This window comes from Catharus ustulatus, chromosome 2 (assembly GCF_009819885.2).
Source record: "Catharus ustulatus isolate bCatUst1 chromosome 2, bCatUst1.pri.v2, whole genome shotgun sequence".
Lineage (NCBI taxonomy): Eukaryota > Metazoa > Chordata > Aves > Passeriformes > Turdidae > Catharus > Catharus ustulatus.
The window spans coordinates 95,544,579-95,565,119 of record NC_046222.1 but is presented as its reverse complement, the minus strand read 5'-3'; the positions used below and the strand labels follow the sequence as shown (position 1 = coordinate 95,565,119).

Genomic DNA, 20,541 nt, shown 5'->3' with positions numbered 1-20,541 from the left:
ATTTGCTTCAACTAGATTTCCTTGTGACTTCTGTTGTGAGGCTTTTGACTTATGTACCTCTGACTAATTCACTTTTCACAGGACTGGGTGCTCCCAGCTGTAATGTGCTTCACAGGGAAAATATATCCGGGTAACAGGAACAAAAATGATAGTACAACAGGTTCTAGGCTTTTCAGTCCCTTCAGGAAAATTCTGTATGAATATATCAGGCAAATTTTTAGTGCCACTGACACAAATAAAAATTGTGTTTTGGCATTTCTTGAGTCTAAAAGCTCATATGGGGACACCTCAGTTATATAGAGGTGCCCAAGAAATTACAGCCTTGCAGGGCTTTTCTAGGTAAAGCTCAGCTTGTCTGTTCTGTATCTCCTTCAGTACTGATACAACTGATGGATTTAAAATTCATTCATTCAGCAATTGTTTTCAGGCATCACAAAGTAGGAAATTTCCTGGCCCACTTTTCTCTTACTAGAACCACTCAATGCACTCTTTTGCACTAGCACACTTGCCCATTATTTACATGTAATACCAACTGCACTACATACTGCACGTGCTGCCTTTGACACTGATCTTTTTCAGGCTTTTAAACACTTCCCACCAGTAAGCTCATATCTCCCAAGCCTTGATGGTACGAAGAGTCTATCAGAACTCTTTTCTCTTTTGTCTTTGGTGGACTTGCCTTCCTGTATGAAGTCATACCTAAACTACAGGGCTTTTACACAGGGATTAGATATTGAACAGGACATCCCATAAACTATTCTGTGTCTCTTTTTTGAAGAGAGCTCTGTGAAACATTTATAAGGGTATCCTTGTATCGCAGGAAACTGGAGTTGTATGAGATTTCAGGTAACTGAGATTTATGAACATTCTGAGAAGTCTGGACATCAGCATGCAAGGTTTAGGCAAACTTTCAGCAAAGTGTGAGAAGGTTTCTCCATTGCCCAGCAGATTAGTATGAAACCCCAGTCCACAGAGGACTCTTTCAAAAAACATGCAAATAAGTTTCTCTCGGCCATCCCTGGCAGAGACAGGCTTTCAAGCGTGGGGTTTTCTTGCACAAGGATAGAAATGGATATCCTGAGGTGCACCACACTGCCTAAATTTTGGTAGTGCATGGAGGGAGTCTCTCTTCAAGGGTGATCTGAAGCAGTAGCCATTAACAAGACAAACAGCTTAAGGAGACAAGTCTCCTGAAAAAATATCTGGCTAAATTTGGATAATGTATATACTGCATACTGTATGTATCAGACTTCCTTCCTGTGGAAATAGTGATAAATAAACTACTGCCTCTTGTTGCTAGTGGAGGTGACATGAAATTTTAAAATATTAGGTGGGGGTGGCAGATAATGGGAGAGAGCTGTGAGTTAATTAACTGGCATGTCTAAGAGAGCTGTGCCTGGAGGCCACTGCCAGGACTGGCAACTCAGTGTGCAGAGCACCTGTACAAGCACTTAGGAAGAAATAGCCATCAGTCCAAAGAATCTGCTGTCCAAATAGGCAAGAAATTTGAGAAGAGCAGAGAAATGTGGAAGGGTATACTATTCCTGAGAATTGCTTTAGTTGCCTACTCCCATACTTGCAAATCCTGAGGAAAAATCTTAACCCTCTCATTCAGCCAGAACCCTCAGCAGATACTTTTTAGTGCAGTTCTAAAATTTTTTCCGCAGCCGTCAGGCAGCAAATGCTTTTAATGAGAGAATGTTGACTGCCTCATGTATGTTTCTAAGATCCCAGACTACACAGTTATCAGCTGTCCTGGCAGAAACTGTAATTCTGACATCAGTGCTACCACTGATAACCATTCCACAGGTAGCAAAGAAGCCTAAATTGTCAATAATGGTTGTAAAAGAGTGAGTGACTGGACAGTAGAAGGCAGGCAGAGAGATGCAGTTAGGAATTATGTAAACAATCAATTGCCAGATTTTACCATTTACATATTTCTTTTTCTGGGAAAAGTGGAATATTATAAAAAACAGACCAAATTTGGATATCCAAAGTGACTTTATCTGTGGTAAAATAGTAGGTACAAGAAATTAAAAGTACAGTAATCAAAATAAAATATCTTGGAAGAAGACAAGAAAAGAATCCAGAGGGTTTTAGCTTTTGAGAAAGGGAATCCCATTGTATAATTAGATCATGAACTAAGGCCTTTCACCACTGCAAATTCACACTGTGAGCTGTTTAAGTGCCACCTCTTGATTCTCCTACTGCAGCTTCTAATAGCAAACCCTGTTCTGCTTTTCTTTGTGCAAAACCAATCACATCACATCAAATTATAGAACTAATTAACACAAACTCCTTAAAAAATTGCATATTATTTTGGCGAGGCAAATTAACGCCAGTCCCCTGAAACCATGTTTAGTAATTCCCACTGACTGTAGTAACGCCTACTACTGAGAGAAGGGCTAATCAACTACAGGCTCTCCTGCTGATGAGCTGAACCAAGTAACCAGATGTTTCTGCCTTCTAGGCTAATGGAAATGTCATGCATGTTTTTCTCTCCACCTAGGTGAAGAACTAATTCCACCATGACCGTGGTCTAGGTAGCTCTCTCTCTGGTGCTGCTTCTGACAGGTCCTGAGCAGACAGGTACAGCCTCACCAAAGGTGCTCTGGTTTAAGCCAGCTAATCCAGCCCATCAAGGCAGCTTGCTGCCAAGATGTTCTCACTCAGGATGTGGATGGCAAAGAGCAAGCAGATGAGCATCGCTGTGGAAAAAAAATCTGTCATATTGTACTGTATGTAAAAGCTGGGCAAAGTATGTTTTTTTGTGTATTGGTAAGAGGTCCCTCTGGTATTAAATTACTTAATGAGATGTCTATTGCAATTAAAAGAGTCATAACATTTATATTAACATTTTAAAGCTTGCTTATTTCAGGAGTGTCAGTTTACATGAGTCTAAATAGGCAATAATGAACATGATGAAGTATTCCATATTAAAACCGAGTACTGTGTAACTGTCTAGTAAAATCTTAATATTAAACTATACTGTATAACTTACAGGGCAGTATAAAAGCTTCATATGTAGATGTATCCCATCCCGAATCTCAAATAATGGACTTAGAATTAAATATGAATACAAAATAAAAGGAAATGCATTTATATGTAATCTTAAAGAATACCTTTACGTGACATATCTATTTAAAATGCTTACAGTACACTTTGATGGATGATACAGTCATTTTCAGAAACAGCAAACCATAATTTAAAGACAGTGTGTAATTATTTAGCAGCAATATTTTCTAAGTTCAGCTCACTTGTACCTCTGACTCTAGATGCTAGAACTAGAATGTGTATCAGTAAGCCCTATTATTTCAGATGCTTACCTGGTGAAGGAAAAAGATATGTGCCGCATTTAAAATACTACTTAAGGAGGAAGAGAAGTAGGTTTATTTATGCAGACTTAGTTTTAAAAATGCAGAGAATGTATTAATTTCAGACCCCACCCACAGCAGCTAAGTATATTCTTTATTTTGTTTTTCAATACATCTTCCATAGTATATATAGACTGTAAGCACAAGTTAGTCTTTTTATATTTTAAATTTCCTTAAGATGCTCATTGCTGCATTAACATCTGTTCTGAAACTCCCACCACCACAGCAAGGAGGCATCAATTAACATCAGTTTGGAAGTGACAGATATTCAGTCAAGGAGGAATAAAACCCTACAGCAATTTTTGCCAGAAAAATCTCATCATGTGTGCAAAGATGCAGTCTACTGGTAGCACCAGTTCGATATTTGAGGGGGATGGATCACTGGAAGAATGAGGTTTGCCTCTCATGAAAGGAGACATGCATGAGCTCTTAATTGTAAATTCAAAGATAAGGCTACTGAACTGAGAGTGACCTGGCTCTGGTCCCAGAAAGTTGTGTTTCACTAGATGTAGTTTCTACAGCAGAGAAATCTAGCAGTGTGAGAGGCAGTCTTTCAGGCAGCTAGATGCACTTGCCAGTGAAATAAATATTGGAAAACTGAAATTTACCCAGGATGCTGTGAGCTACTAGAATGGACCACAGATTACCTGACACCTGGTCATCCTGTATCACTTAATGTGCAAGGTAGTAGTTACTAAAACAGTGGATCTTTTTGGCTGGATTTCAGGACTGTATCCAAGAACAGGGGAGTTAAAAAATCCTGCTATTTGATCATGGAAAATATACAGTGTTATGCAAATATCCATGTCCAAGAAATAAGAAAAGAGCCTTGAACCATCTTGGCAATTGTACAGTTCTTCCAACAGATTCCTTTGCTTTTGCATGCTATGACTTTACAAGCTAGAGTTTCATTGAGTATGGTTGAGAAATCAGTGGAAAATGATGAGTGAAAAAAAGTATGCACTGTTAGTATATTGCTTTCCTTGACAAATAAGGAATAAATCCTTAAAAAGTGAAGAAACTAAATTAAACTAAACAGCAAGTAGGGCTGTGTTGTTGTGGTTTTTGTTTTTTTGATTTTTTTTTGGTGGGATGAATACTTTGGCTGCAAACTAATTTGAGATTATAAGGGTATGAAAATTTTCTGTGAAAATGTTTCCCTTTCTAAAAGGAAACTGCTGGTTTTCTAGTGAGGAAAAGGTTACTTTTATAAAGTGTTTTCTATTGATCTGATCAACATCTCCATGATGGAATGACAAGAATTGAACAAATGTTGCTGAACTATGAAGAACTTAGATCAACTGATTTTGGGCCAAGAAAAGCTGTTGTAAAGGGTGAGGCACCACCATTGGCATGAAATACACTGATAGTACTTATTCCAGTGGTGAAGGCAATTTTTAAGTATAAGGAAAGATTCAGTGTAAAAATAAAATGTAAATATATGTATATGCACAGACAAAGACAAAGAAGCAGAACAGTGTATAATTATCAGACAGTTCACAGGATAACACCAACATAACTTTGGTCCTTGTGATTTTTATTCAGCTAAAGGTCATTTATTCTGCTCTGAAGATCTTGATTTTCTATTAATGTAAAGTTGGAGAACGAATAACAAGATTTTGTCCTAAGCTCATCCATGACAATCAGGTTTATCCTGGCACAACTGTGTTCTGAATAAAGTGTTCAATTACCACAATATGTGACATATTTCCACAGGGCAGTCAAGAGAATAAACCTGAATGTGATCTGTATGCTGCAGATCTGGGACTGAAATAAGGCTGAGCTATAGGTATTTGTTTATGTGTTGCTCACTTCTCCCTGACCAACTTTCTATCATTACATACTCAGCAGTATCATAAACTTTTCTGTGAGGCTGCATGCCTGGGCAGTAAAGATAAATAAAGAGCGATTCACTACAAAAATAATATAGAGGAAGAACAGCAGCTGATAAAAAGAATTCATTGAGAAAGAGGAGAATGATCTAGGATATCTGTTCCTTCCTGAAATGCTCACAAGTTTATCCATCATGCTGAATGTGTTCTAGCATAAAGGAATCCTGTGGCATTTGGGATCACAGAAATGTTCAGTTGTATCACACTGGAAGCCCATTTGGTCCAGTGTCTTGTGAACAGTGATCAAAGTCACAACTTCAAAGGAAGATGCAATGAAGTATGAACAAGACATGGAAATACCAGCTTTTGGTTCTTCTTTCCTCTTCCAGACAACAAGTGAATGGCTTGTGCTTTGTAGCTAGGGAATTTCTGCCTCTTTCTGCTTTAAAATTGTTTTACTGTCACTATGTATGTTCTTCTCACATACAAAAACTTTTCCATTTAGTTTCAACTAAATCAAGATAAAGTGTAATCTTATTGCATTAATTTCTCCTCATTTTATGGACATTGTGTAATTAACCCTCCATATACATATCTGCCTATCTTAGTGGCAGTCCAGTAGTCTTTGAAAGGCTTAGGTGAACAAGTTATAACAATCTGTTCAAAGAATTCCATCCCCTTTGCTCTTCGCAATGCAAAAGCTTCAAAGGTCAGTTCAGATAGACTTTGCACACTCCAGGGGTGTTAATAATTTAAACTCATGGATACATTTCTCATGCAGGCATATAGCAGCTTTTAAGGTATATTTTCTGTGTTCATGTGTTTATTTCTCAATAATTGAGCAAGATAATGAAAACTCTAGTAGAGAAGGTAGTTGCTAGGAAGGGACCATCAATATCTTGATGGAGACAGAAAGTATTTTGACAGACTTGAAATGACACAGTAGTGCAATTATTTCTCTTTCTCCAGTTATTCCAAGGTTAACAATCTCTGTTGAATTTCCTCAGGAAGGAAGAAAAATTCTTTTGCTTTGGGCACACACACTCGACTCAAATTTTTGGAGGAAAGTATTTCTTCCTTCTGTCCTTGTACTGCAGCTGAGGATAAAAGAAGAGGTAACACTTCCCTGACAAAGCCTTCAGACCATCTTTCTGTAAAGTTCTTACATGATAGTAAGAATACAAGAAGGTCTAAGTGCTAAATACACCTGAATTTAAAAGTTTTTCTCAATTTCAAGTATATGGATTACATTGACTGGGATATGGTGCTTTCCTTACTGTGCTAAAGACCAAATAGTGTCCTGACTTGTGCACCACTGGAATGTTGAATTTTATTTTGCAGACTGGGATAAAGTTCTTAGGGATTTGCAAATTTTTAAAAGGAAAAATTTGTAATCTGGCAGTGATCACTGATTTATTTTATGTCTGGGTCTTGAAAAAGACCTATAGTCACTCCTTTGAGTTTGGCAGAACTTTCAAGTGTGAAAAAGGGAATAAATGAAAAGCCATGGAAGAAGTCAGATTTTCTGTGAGGCTGTGTACCATAAAAATAATAACAAGGGGAAATGGAAAACCACTAAAATAAAAGACTGCCATCCAGTTTATGTCCACACATGGTAAGGTATTATCAAACAGTTATTTCTCTCAGTTAATCATTAAATGCACTCCTACACTCTTAAAAACTAATGTGAGCAACGCTTTTAGGACAGAAAAGTACACACAATGGATATGTGAGTAAGAAGCATGTGAGCCAACAAAATAACAGCTCTCTCTTCTGTATAGCTCTATATTCTTTTACAACTAGGTTGTTTCATTAATAATTCCAGAGCATTAAAATGTATTGTGTTATTCTGAAAAGCTTGTTGTACAGAAACAATTCAATAAATGAAAAGTCTGAATTCTAAGTATTATTATTATTTTTGTTCAGATTTGCTTTGTGGTGCAAAATTCTTTTGATTGCTTCAGACCTACAACAATCCCCTGTTGTTTATCATAAATAACAAGTTGTTTTATTTCTCTGGGCTTGCAAGTTTCATTTTCTTCTGTTGCTATAATTTCTATTCATTTTTAACATGAACACATTTTCCTACAGAAGTAGTCTTGTATCTAACTGTACCTTGTGATTTTTTGGCTGTGAAAAGCATTCTAGCTGATGAGAAAAGGGTGAAAATCATTCCACCCCCTCACCAGAGTGAACTGAACTTTCTAAGGATATATTTTTGCCCCTTTTTGAAAGGGAATAGGTAATGCTTTCACTTCTGACTGCCCACTTGCTAGACATTTTTTATACTGAATTCAGAAACAATTTAGTGGTGATGCCATTAATTTTATTTCTGATATAATTGTTATTGTGTCAGCTTGATCCTGCATTGTCACAAAAGAACATAGACTTTGTACAAAAACCATTATTTAAAACACCAAAGTTGGTGCTGATTTTACCAGTATCACCAGTTTTGCAAAGTCTTTGAAAACTCTGCAGTCTTTCTTTTCAATTGAATTTTTCTGTGATGGGTGAGGAGAGGGAATTACGGCCTTGATGATAAATTATAATATTTTTATCTGTCTTTCTTCCCTACTGAGAACTTTGCATATTTTCCATACCGAAGGTTTTTAACTGTGATCTTTTTGTCCCTTCTTTTTCACAATCAGAGCCCTGTAGAGCCCATAGTCAAGGATTCACTGGTTGTATGAAATTAGACAGGCTGGATCACGCTGGGCATCTGTCCCCTCTGCCATTCTGCACTAACACAGAGAGTACATGTGATTTACTTCAATGAACTGTGACTCCCACAGTTTCCCAGTTTCCCCAGCTGCAATCCTTAACAAAGATGTGATCAATCATTTTGGTCTTCAATCAACTGGGAAAAACGTGCTAAGAGGAGTACCTCTTAAGATGACCAGAGTTTGTCTTTCTGTCTAACAGACTGATAAATCTGTATAACCAATTTATACAGTTTTTCTAACTGTGCAGGAAAATGAGTTACAGCTAATAACATGTCTCTGATAAGAGTCTATTGACATTTTAACTGCTGAAGATCCATTTTAAACCAGCAGAATCTAAATATGCTGGGTGCAGGGGAGCTGAAGTGTTACATCTGCCATTTCTTTTGGTTGGGAATCCCTCTTCCACAACCACAGGGGCAGCCTGCACAGTCAGCAGGGGGAATTCACAGGCCATATCTTTATTTTGCCAGCTCTGCAATGCATGTCTAAGATGCATCCTTCTCTCAGTTTCCACCACTTATCTACAACTCAACTTTTATCTGGAGAACTGCATTTTTTTTTCCCTTTCAAGCATGGACAGCTGTTGTTGTTTCCTGCTTGTATCTTGAAAATACCACCACAAAAACCATTTTCCAAGCTCATGGAAACACTGCCTTGAGTCCTTCTAGTGATTCCTTTCCCCATCACATACGTTTCTCATCTTCTTGACTTAGCTTATAAGTACTTCATGATGATGCCCTATGAGCCTCTGGTAGATATCCACCAGCTACTAGTTACAGTTCAGATGGGATATCAGTGGCATCCTCCTCCTGTGGGAGATCACTCTCACCAAGAGTTCTAAAACCACTTCATTATCTTTTTCAAATCCTTAAATCTCTCTGACTGCTCATGAGCAAAGGAAACATTTGTTTTCCTTACGTAGGTGTCTTTACCTGAACTAGTTTTCTGTTTTCTTCAGTGGAAAACAATACACCTTTTATAACTGTCTTATTTCAGGTATCTACTGTGGATTGAGGTGAATCTCACTTTGCAAGTGATTATTTCTTCTTACTGACTACTGGGGGAATGTGTGGTTCCAGTTCAGGTGTAGATGATTTTACACCTATTCCAACTAGCCTACCTAGTTATTTAATGGTAAGTAGATATAAACTATATGTCTACTCTCTAAATGCCTATGAATTGAAGCACTCAAATTTAGGTGCTTACAGTGTAGGTGTCAACACATGATGTAGAATCTCCATTACATCTATGGAGCTCTAGCTAGTATGGGTGATGGAGCCTGGAGGAAAATTCAGCTGAGCAAGATCCAAATCCTACCCCAAGACTGTGGCATATTTAGGTTCAGAAAACTCTGTCCATCTATCTAGTAGGCAACTGTGCTTTGTTTCACATTGCAACTGGTGAACCTACAATTTTTACCTCTCTTTACTCTAACATTGGATCATCAGAGTCAGTTAATGGAACTACTTTGCTAATTTTAAATTTATTTGTTTTTGGCCCTGATGAACTATTTGCAGAATAAAAATATTAGAAATATAGCTTTAAGGCATACAGAGTACTTTAGAGACTCTTGAGGGCAAATGCAACACTATTTGGGAATGCTACAAACAATGGCATGTCTTCTTGTGAGTAGCATCCCAGAGAGATGTTATCAATTTGAGTTTGAAACTGACTTGTTCTGTAAGAAAGAAAAAATGTTCATTAAACAGAAGGGTGCAGCACCTTCACTCTTGTGTGAAGCTAAAGAAACAAACTTTCCCCTAAGAAAAGCATATTAAATCCTAATACTAGTTAATCCAACTTCCCCTGTTACACACAAGAGAAATGTTATTGCCACCCATGCTTCTGCATACTATTTTATAAAGGATCTCCTCTCTTAAAACTTTTTATCCTCTTTTTCCTGATTCCTATGCTTACATCTGGCATGACCTCTCATAATTTCCAGGATGTACGTAAATCTAACTGTCTAATGTTATCAGAAAGAGAACTGTTAAGAGAAAAATACATCAAGTATCTTTTCCTTCAGACAAATAATACCTTAAATGACCTCTTGAAGAAGTTATGCCCTTTTTCTTTTATCATACACAATAAAGTCATGGCTTCATATTCACCCATTTTTTCCAAACAAGCAAAATACCCAGCCAAGAACTTGAAAACTACAGTTCATATTCCTTTCATAAACTTTTTTGTCTTCTTTAAGTAGACCATATATTTTTCCTGCCCTGTTAGATTTCAGGGCCACTATTGACAATCTCTTGAAAAAGGGCTGGGTATTTTTGTCCCTGGACTTCTCTGTTTCAGTCTTTGTAGGAGAAGCTTTCAGAAAACTCATCCTGTTTAAAGCAGAAAGAAGTCACTTGGCAATATAATCTCTTCATCTTTGGTGCATGTGGGAAGACACTGACTGTGGAGCAGAATGTACCTGTGTGCTTAGCAGTCAGCCTCTGCTTTATCTGTATTAGTACAATTGTTCTGGAGTAGCAAAAGGGAAGGAGTTCGAAAAGTTACCACAATACCTTGACAATGAGTCTTTTGTAACCCAAAAAGCAGCATGTACACACCAGCGGATAGTAGGGATACTGTGTGCTTTACTACAACTGGTGAGACTTTGCCTGTAAGAATTTTGCTGGTTTTAGCAGCCATCCAGAATTATATAATTCCTCAGAAATCTGAGGTTAAGAATAGACAAATAGAAAAATAGGGTAGTAGGTTAGAGAGTACGTTTAGAGCTTGACTCAAGCTGACATTATACATCCTTGCCCTTTTACCACATGAGGACTGAATAATATTTCAGGTACATAGTGTAGGCATCACAAAAAACTTCTGCTGTATAGACACATTCACACACTACACCCTCACCTCCATGCCACTCACCCAGATATCTACAAAGGTAATACCACAGTTGTTCATATCTTATAACAATCATGAACGGAAATCTGCATAAGAGAAAAACGTGTTCATATTGGTGGATAGTTATGGCTAGTTTTACCTGGATATTTTCAATGCACTCTGAACCATGAGATACCAGACATGATCTGCTTTATTTTGGGCCTCTTCTAGCTCCAATGGAATCAATGGCAAAATTCCTACTAAATTAGGTGATGTGTGTTCATCAGAAGAGGAAGTTGCATAACCACATATATATATATATACACACATATATATATTTTACATTGTAAAATGTCACTTAAATATTCCATACTTATCACTTGAAGCAATTCTTTTCACAAATCTGAAGAAATTCCTCCTCATAAGTTAAAAATAAAATTGGTGTGAATTATTCTTTTCTAAAGACAAAATAAGAAGTTGAAAAACACCCCGCCTTACAGTGGTGTGCATGTGTGCATGCTTGTGTTTGCCTGTGTGTGTATATGTTTGCACATATTTTTAAAAGAATTTATACCTCTATTTCAGCAGAGTGTCCAGTGTGGGATGAAAATATTGTCATATGCACATAAAACATGTGTCCAACTGGCCAGTGTTTTCTCATTTGCTACAGATTTAGATGTTTAGCTATGCGCATTTCAAATTTCTCAAAATCTGAAAACCAAGGAAGAAGAACTCTGCACTGGAGAAAATCTCATTTCATCACACTGGGATTATTTTCCTATCCCAGGTGCTAGAGCTTTCTCTTAGTCTAATTGATAACTGCCAGGCTCCTCCCCTTAACCCGCTGACTTCAGTGCCGTCCCTTCCCGGGCGACTCCTGTTTCACTCTTCTACCTCATTCACTTATGGTTGACCTGGAGCTCCTGGGTTAAGCTTCCCCAGTGGTATTCAACCTTGGACCTTATTATTGTTCTACTCATCTGACCTCTGATACACTAAATTCTAACAAGGTGATCTGAAAAAAAATCACTCATTTTTTTCTGTGTGGTTTCATGGCTCGTCTTTTTACTGCTCTTGGCTGATGTTCTTTTTTCCACTTCAGACCACCAAGTGCTCTGCTTTAGTTTGTCAATTTATAGTGCTGTCATGGTTTCAAATGCTGTGACCATTGTGTAGAATATACTCTCCTGACCTCTGAAGCAACTTTCTGTATTTCAATTGTTAACTCATTAGGGTTTGGAAGAACAGCTGAAAAGGGAATGGCCTTTTTCCCACAATTGCTTCCAATGAGATGCTTGAAGAGTCATCACAGTCCAGGATTAAGAGAAATCAAGAGGATGCTGCTAGAAATTAGCTCGAGTTATTTTTCATTCTTGCCTAAAGGAAACAAACTAAACCCCTCAATGCCCAAAAGTACTGCTTGGGTCATAATCACTACTAAAACGCAAGGTGAAGCATATCAATAAAGCTAATAATGAAGAGATTAATCAGATGAATCTGATTTGGATAATTCGAGTACTTTGCTAAAGTACTCCAAAACCCAGACAAAATGTGTTCTTTAAACGTAACTTTTATATTTTACTACTTGCAGTGTCCTCAGGCAATCCTTTGTTTGCACTGGTCCTTTGTCTGGATTCTGAACCTTGAACTGGCTTCTCCCAATTAAGTTTTTCTAATAAATAGTGCTTTAACTCTCTCCCTTTGAAAATACCTTTTGAAGAAGAATAGAGAAGGGAATGGACAGTGCCAGCAAAATTAATTCTGAAGTCAGTTCCCTAAGAAGAGTGCAGTCATAATCATATTTATTACAACCCTCCCTCCTCCAACAAACTCCTTCTTGCTTTTCATTTAAGTGGGGAAATTCAGTGAGCAAATAAAGAAATGTTTCTGTCATTTATGGAGAGTCTTATAGCACTAGCAAAAAGTTAATATTTTCATACTCTGAATTTTCAGATTGATGCACATTTCTGAAGTTTCTCTGACCAACCAATTTCTAAACAGCAGAAATAGTATATAGTTTTGCCATTTAGAATAATTTAGTGTAGTTTAGTATTTAGCAGTTCTAAACATGTAGCATCTATTTATATACACATAATTTAGAGAAAAGAAAAAAAAAATCTATGTTTTCTTCAATATCATAGATATTTAGATCAACCACGGATTTTGATTTCAACAGGAAAAAGAATTACTTTTAGGACCTCAATGGGAACTATGCCTTTAACAACATCCTTAATTTTGAGAGGCTACTTGGTACATCATTCTCTGTGGTAGCACTAATCACGGCTGCACAGTTTGCTGATAACATGAAATACTTGAATGCATCCTTCGTTTTTTGTGTCAGAGTCATAATAATAAGACCATGCATTTCTGAAGGTCTCATCATCAAATGTTTCAGAGTACTCTGCAAACACTAATTTAACCTTCACAGTTTCCCAGAGAACAAGGCTGGCTTGGGTGTTTCTCTACTGATTTCACTTATCATGATGCAGTAATGACATATTTCCTCTGGATACTGCAATAACTTTTTACAAGTGGGTAAATTGAAGTATTGGCTCACAAGTGTCCTATCCAAAAAATACAGACCGAGTCAGTAAGACAATGAAATTGGCATTTCATATCTGGTTTTCAGCCCTCTGAATCACTTGCTAATTCTTTCATCGTGCTTGATGATTTAACATTTAACACTTTTGCTCCATTTAAGTCCACCTGTTTCAAAAGACACTCTTGTAAACCATGTCTCTAAACAATGTTAGCATAAGTTTTAAATAATTAAAGCAACAGAAATTAGAGACTATTTTACCAGAATTAAAATGATGGAATAAAGTGGAAGGAATATAATCATTATAGAGTTGATGCTGCCTAAAAACTGTGAATGCATTTGATTGCCTATGTCAGACATCATTAGGCTATTTACTTTAATAAAACCGTAAAGCCAATACTATGCAGCAGCTTAAATCAATTCCCCTAGAATGATATTACAGCTGCCAGATCGTCCAAAGTTGAAAATTATTTCTTGTCTGAGAAGGTAAGAAGTTCTCAAATGTTACCATTCCATAAAAAAACAAAAAAAAAACAAAAAAAAAAATTGCATGGGTGCTAAAAGGATATCAAAATGCAATTTGTGTTAGTGTTTGTACAAGCAATTGCAAAAAAAAAAAGAAAAAAAAAAAAGCTCGCTGATTGTGTTGCAGTGCTTCTTCTGCATCATTGTTTTTAACAAACGGTTTGCTGTTACAACTGCTTTTACTCCAACAAGACTTTATAACCTTGCAAGTTTGGGGATTTTTTGTTTGCTTTTCTTTTTTATTTCTTGGTAGTGTTGTGCACCATTCGCAATTTTAAAAGTTTATGCAGGTTACTTTCTTGGTGCTTTGAATCTCAGTTAATTCTGGTCCCTTATGCTATTGGGATAGTTTTTACTATCTGTGCTTGATCTGGACCAAACGTATTTTGATTGTAAATAGAAGGTCTTCTTTTATGAGGATGTTCACTTCACAGCTTGAGCAGTGTAATTTTTATACAGGTCTCAGCAATCAATAAAAAAGCCACAGGAGGAATGATTTATCTTGTTGGTTACAGAGACTGTCACCGAGAGAAATTGTAAAAGATCAATTTACACAACCTGGTGTGAGAACGTTATTGATATAACACGGCTGATCAGTTTCTGGTAGTCTATGGGAAGGCGGAGAGAGAGCCCTGCCCTCGGATAGGGCCACTCACCAAGATCTTAATAGACTCGCTGGTCCATAAAATGGACATGAAGCCAATGAAGGGCGAGAGTCTGCGTGCTCATGGTACACTGAGTGGCCTGCAGGAAAATGGATTGGCTCAGCTCCGATTAGTTAGTTAAGCAGTGTCATGCATCCTCTTTTTTTTTGTTGTTGTTGTTGTTGCTTTTTTCTTCTTCTTCTTCCCCCTGCTCCCCCTCCTACTGTGAGAACTGTTCACTTGGAGGCTCACTGCCTTAATTACAAAGGGCCCTTTTAACTACAGGTCACAGGAGTTGGCTCACTTGACAGGAAATAAGGAAACAAGCTACCTTCCTGGAAAAAAAAAAAGAAAATCAAACTTCCACTCCTCAAATTAGTTAAATGAAGCTTATCAGCACTTGTTAGTTGATCCTTTGACAGTCTGTTAATTGCAGCTGGTACATTAAGTTATGTTATAACCAGCAGGACATAAGATTAAAAAATAAATAAATCTACGGATATGCCGCTCAGCATTATTGGTGGCAAAAACAAAGTAAGAACAATGTTGATATTTGCTGTAAATATCACAGCACAAAAGACACTTATAGACTATTGTCTTTTTTATTCTGTAAAATTAAATTGCATGTTAACTTAAGGGGTTCATTTGGATCAGAAAAGGATTTCTTTACACAATGAGATTAGAAATGTTCTCATTGCATCTTAATAAAATTCAACCTTGCCTACTCTGTCAATATAAGTGGTCTGTACCTACAGATGTTATACATGCAGCTTTTAACATACTTCTCCTGATATATGCTCTCCATTATATTCTTTTATTTAAAGACAATAATTTCTTACTGTTATTACTGGAGGGAAAGAAAAGAACATTAGCAGCATTAAGAAACCCCACGGCAGTTGTTTCTCCTTCATAGGAAGTGACTCTACAGTGTAACTGCTAGCAAAAATAAAGGATCCAAAGGCACATCAAGGGGAAAAAACTGTTTTCATGCATTTAACCTGTTAATTATAGTAATCTACACTACAGTGTAAGCATTGTAACCTGGAATGGGAAATGAGTGATTGAAAGAATGAGCTGACTAAGACAAAAATGATTAAATCCACACTTTGAATGGATGATTTTCATATGTAATTTGAACTACACATTCTTAAGTTGTTTCATTTTCGCATTTCTGTACTCATTGGCACGTAGCAAAGTGAAAGACTAGCTGAAATTAATGTTTTCTTACCTTCATCTGCCAGGGTAGTTTAAATACTTCTCAAAGACTGAAAGATGTGTTCTTCTGGACCCATAATATGTGCTTTAAGAAGTGTTTTATGCTTATTATGAAGTAATATTTTGAAATCCTAGGCATCCCAACAATATTGCTTCTTTTTATCTATGGAAGGACACATAAAAAGGCAAGGTTACTTTCATACCACTGAATATTCAAAGTCCCTATTAGTTATCATGGTCTTTTAACATGATTGAACTCACCAACAGACCTCTCACTATGTTCATGATTTGTCCTAAGCACAGACAAATGTGTCGCATCCCCCCTTCTCTGACCCTCTGTGGGGGGAGAGGGGCCCTTCACTCCTGTTTGTTCATATCTCAAAGTCAGATTCTTTGTTCTGAAAATGGATGGGTTTCAAGTGCTGTCCCTCTTCCTATGCCTTCCTGTACTCAGAACAGCAAAGAAATGAAGCAATTACGACCACAGTGAAGAAATGGAGCTTGTGAGTCCAAGGGAGAGGAGTGGGTGGGGGAACACAATGGTGAGGGCCAGATGTGGATGATAGCTAGAAACCAGGGCTAGTGGAGGAGGTAGGGACGGGAATGTGGTGAATTTAGTATATTCTCCACATGCTGAAATGACTTGATATTATTCTATATCCATGTGTGCTAGTAATCCCCGCAAAGGCACACAAACTTCTGGAGTGGGTGGTAACCTGATTGACCTGTTGTGTTTCTCCCAACCACAGAAAGAGTAGCTCCTATTTCTGTGGAAAACTAATGAGGTGCAAGGATGACCACAGTGCCGGTGGACCTGTCTTACTCATCCCTGATTGTGTTCTAAGCCAAATTTGGTAAAAAATAACTGTTTATACTGTGACTTCAAGTGGTGGGTGGGCAGAGAAAGATGCTTTTCTCTACAGCTGCCAGGTCACTCACTGCTTCAGGCAGTTTGAAATCATTAGCCAGCCATATTCCTCCCCTGCCCTTCTCTTAAGGAAGTTGGGCTCTTCCCAGAAATCAAACAAGTGCTGTCCCTCTGTCCGACACATGGATGTTACCTTGGCAGAGCAAACCTGGACATGCTGCCACCAGGCTGTCCAAGTACAATGGTCATCTCCCTTTCTGCTGTGAATCCTTTTTTATTTCTCTTCCCTGTGTTCAGGGCTGCTACTGAATGTACATCATGGTCCCTGACTCAAACTCTGACAACTCCAGTGACTATCCCTCAAATTAGTAGCTCCTTGAATTGCAGAAAAACATATTGAGGAAGTACTTCACCAAGATATTCCCTGATTCACTGGAAGGGCAGCTGGTAACAACATCCTGTTGTTAAAGTCTTTCTATTATAGAAAATCCCTGTGACCTTTTATTTTGAGAATCTCTCACATTTCTGTTGTTTGTAGAAGGTGTTTGGTATTCAGCAGAGGAAATCCCTTTGGGCCACAGAAGTCTCTTCTCTTTGTCCCATAAAATTCCATTTAGGATGCAAAGTGATAAAAATTGTCATTACCCTTCTCTTATTTTTATCTATTGGGAAAACAGTAGTAGACTCCAGGCTGCAGGCCTAGCTCCCACTGACAGTGCCAACACCAAGAGACAGAGATTGAACAAGCTGAAGACAAGAAAATGGAAAGGTAGGTGAAGAAGAGGTTGAGTCTGTGGTCTTACATTACAAAAAATTCCAAGATGAGCAGGATCCCAAACCACCCCTAAATACCTAGCTTAAGGGCAACAGAACAGGCTTCTTGACCTGTAGACTCAAGATGTTTTCCTCATTCATATAAACACATAAACATACACACACACACATACACCCCTTTCTCAGCTAATGTCCATCTGTACAGTTAAAGATATTAACAATCCCAGCAATAGCTTCCTGCACTGCAATGCAGCTGGTTCAAGATTCATGTGTAACTTCAGATGCCAGAAATAAGAAGGAGTGTGAAATAATTCCCAGCAGAGTAATCTTTAAATTAAGCTTTCTGCAGTTGCAAGAACTAGTACTTGAGAGTTAAGAAATGCCTCTGAACCCTAATTTAGCCTCTTTCACATGAATGTGTTCTGGTGCAAATATGTGCTACACATGATCATACTACATTTTCCAGTTGACCCTGTTTACGTGAATAAACTGTTCAAAGGGTAGGAGAAGGTTAGCACCTATAACCAAAAGGCTGATATTTTAATCTTACATGCTTGATTTTACTGTCCAAGTAACTATTTTCAACTAGCAGTTTGTGAACCTGGAATCTCATATGTTCTTATGCTCAGAAATAGTGTATGCTATCCATTAAAGTCAATCTTAGGTCATACATGTTATTCCTTTGTTAAAAAATTATGAAGAGAGATCTTGCACAAGACCTTGCAGAATAATGTTCTTTGTCCTGGAATTAAGACCTAGAATTTGCTTCTTCATCATCTAACATAGATGTATACTGATCACTGTGCTCAGGTGTGGATTTTATCCAGGACTCACAATTGTCAGATTCTGAGATGAACCCCCAGCTCCCCACACATACACATATCAAGAGAATAATGTTCAGCTTCAACCAAAACTTTTAATGGCTAGAGTTGTGGGAAAATAAATTTCTAGTTTAGTGCCATTTCAGACTTTAGTCTTAAAGCAATTCAGAGATCAGCAATATTTTGCATTCAGAATTTCTCCTGATATTAGAATTCTAAGATTTTAAAAAAACTCTCTCATGGGTTTCTAAAATGAAATATGGTCTCAGGAACTTGAAAACTACTGTTTCACTCCAGAATAGCAGCAGTTCAAAGACTTATGCACAAAGCTTAAAATGTTTTTAACCTAATGGAGAAATCTTTACTGGTGTGATATAAAGATGCTAATATCTATATTTGAAAAAACAGACTAGCTTCTTCAGTCCTTTATTATGGTGGCTTTCTAGTGAGGTTACTGGTGAACCAGTACAAAAATGTGAACCAAATTTCTGATGGCTGAATGCATGTAAAGAGTTCCAGCTAAAATGGCTTTCTGCAGCACAGGGGGGCAATGAGCATTGTGCCAAACCTTGTGGGAACATTCCTCCTCCAACTTGCTATTTGCTTTCAGCAGGGAAAGGGCTAAGAATGTGCTGTAAATCCTGAGCCACGTTGACGCTTGGCAGTGCATCGCGCACTCGGCAGTGCCGTGTTGAGCGGATAAACCATTGCCCCACTTCTTACCACCTGCCAAAAAGACATAAAGATGGAGACAGAGGCACCAGGGCAGAGGCTCAGAAGTAGCGCTGCTTGGAGGATCGTTCAGCCTCTCTGTGGATCTAAAGAGGGCAGAAATCAATTTTATAATTGCAGTGGATACCATGAGATCTGTATCACCCCTCTTCTGGAAATGAAATGCAGGTAATGAAACCAGCTGAAATGAAGACATTACCAACTTGTGACACTTATTCATAGCACACACATGAATAGAAATGTCTCAGGTGGAACTCAGGACAACTGTCAGTAACTGCTGTTCTAATCATCTGTTCTCTTTCTTTCCCCAAACAATTAATTTTCCTATGGCAAATACAGTTTTCACAGCAAATTTGCATTCTGATGCAGTGTGTGCACCTATGTTTGTGTGTTCTTTTGCTTTATGGCATGGCTGGTGAGTTTGGATGAGCTTTACTCAACTGAAGGTAGACCTGTTTTAAGTGTTTAATTTAGGATAAAATACATTATGCCTCAAAATTGTCTTCCCCCTCCCATCCAGGAATCAAAGTTAGTGAGACATAGAAGGCTGCATCAGTGTTACCTCAAAAGGCTCTAAAGGCTTTTGTTTCACTGGTATCACAAACTGGGATGGCATATGGTCTTGGTGCTGGTGATGTAACTCCTGGCAGTAGTTCTGCTGCTAATGCAGAGAACTTATGCCATTTTTGTCCCCATGTTTGCTAGCTTCCAGTTTATGCGTATGTCCTTTTGAAGCTAGCTTAAGTTTAAAAACCTTTTATTCAGAGAACTTGTTTTGACACCAACATTTATGCCTCTGTGATCAAAATATTCTAACCTAAAAAATGTAGGCTTTTTGGTTGGATTGTTGAGTTTCGACCTGTTTTCATCTTGTTGTTTTAAGTTCATTTCTCTTTGGAAAGTCTTTTTCCTGCACACTTGGTGTACATAGCAAGAGTTTACAAGGTGCACTTAAATTGAAATATCAAAGAGAACTGTTGAAATGATGTGCTTGTAGAATGTGTGCAATTATCTGCTATTAACTCATCTGGAATCTTGTGATGAGCAAACTGTGATTTTCAATGTGTCATTACATTGTTGCATCAATGGGCTGTTCAACAGCCCAATTTAAAAAAATACTCAAGAAATAATCATTACAAGAGGTAATCCTTCCAGTTTGATTCAAATAAATCTGTTCCTACACTAGGCTGACATGATCATGGATCTCATGAGGTTTCAGTGCTTTGTTTGCCCTTACTTTACAGTATTTACTGCCAATTTTACTGTTGCATGTTTTATTTTTGATAAGGCATCTTGGATTCTGTTTTCTAATTACATAGAGAAGAATGAGGGATAATGCTACCATCCCTGATTTCTTGCCTTTAGTGACAATGACACAGTGGTGTTCTTTACACAGTGTCAAGTGCATGTTTTGTTATTATGGTGTAACAATATTTTTATCCTGTGGATAATTTTGCCTCTTCTAGTGTATATTCAGCTGGAGTTACCCTCTTCTAGCACTGAAAAGGTAGACCTGTTTTGTGTTTTCATTTGCAATTGATTTGTGTGGAAAATGGTCAACTGTGTGCTGGACTTATTGTGGCTTTTTTCTTTTTCTGCTCAATAGACAGATACTCTGCAAAATTCGTGTTGCAGAAGAAACTATCAAGTTTACTAAATACACAA

The 20,541-nt window shown here is 37.6% G+C and overlaps 2 long non-coding RNA genes across 4 annotated transcripts in view; one reads left to right on the top strand and one right to left on the bottom strand.

Moving 5' to 3' along the window:
• The window catches only part of LOC116993009, a 99,317-nt gene extending 82,082 nt beyond the window's left edge, over positions 1–17,235 (bottom strand). The window contains exon 1 of the long non-coding RNA XR_004417167.2: positions 15,695–17,235. This is a non-coding gene — a long non-coding RNA (uncharacterized LOC116993009). The remainder of the gene's footprint in view (positions 1–15,694) is intronic.
• Positions 1–17,301, top strand: part of LOC116993008 — a 102,540-nt gene extending 85,239 nt beyond the window's left edge. For 2 of the 3 annotated variants that reach the window (XR_004417162.1, XR_004417161.1), the window contains one exon: positions 2,510–7,026. This is a non-coding gene — a long non-coding RNA (uncharacterized LOC116993008). Of the gene's footprint in view, positions 1–2,509; positions 7,027–17,226 lie in introns of those variants that run through there. The other variant, XR_004417163.1, reaches the window with a different exon arrangement.
• The last annotated feature ends 3,240 nt before the right edge of the window (positions 17,302–20,541 follow it).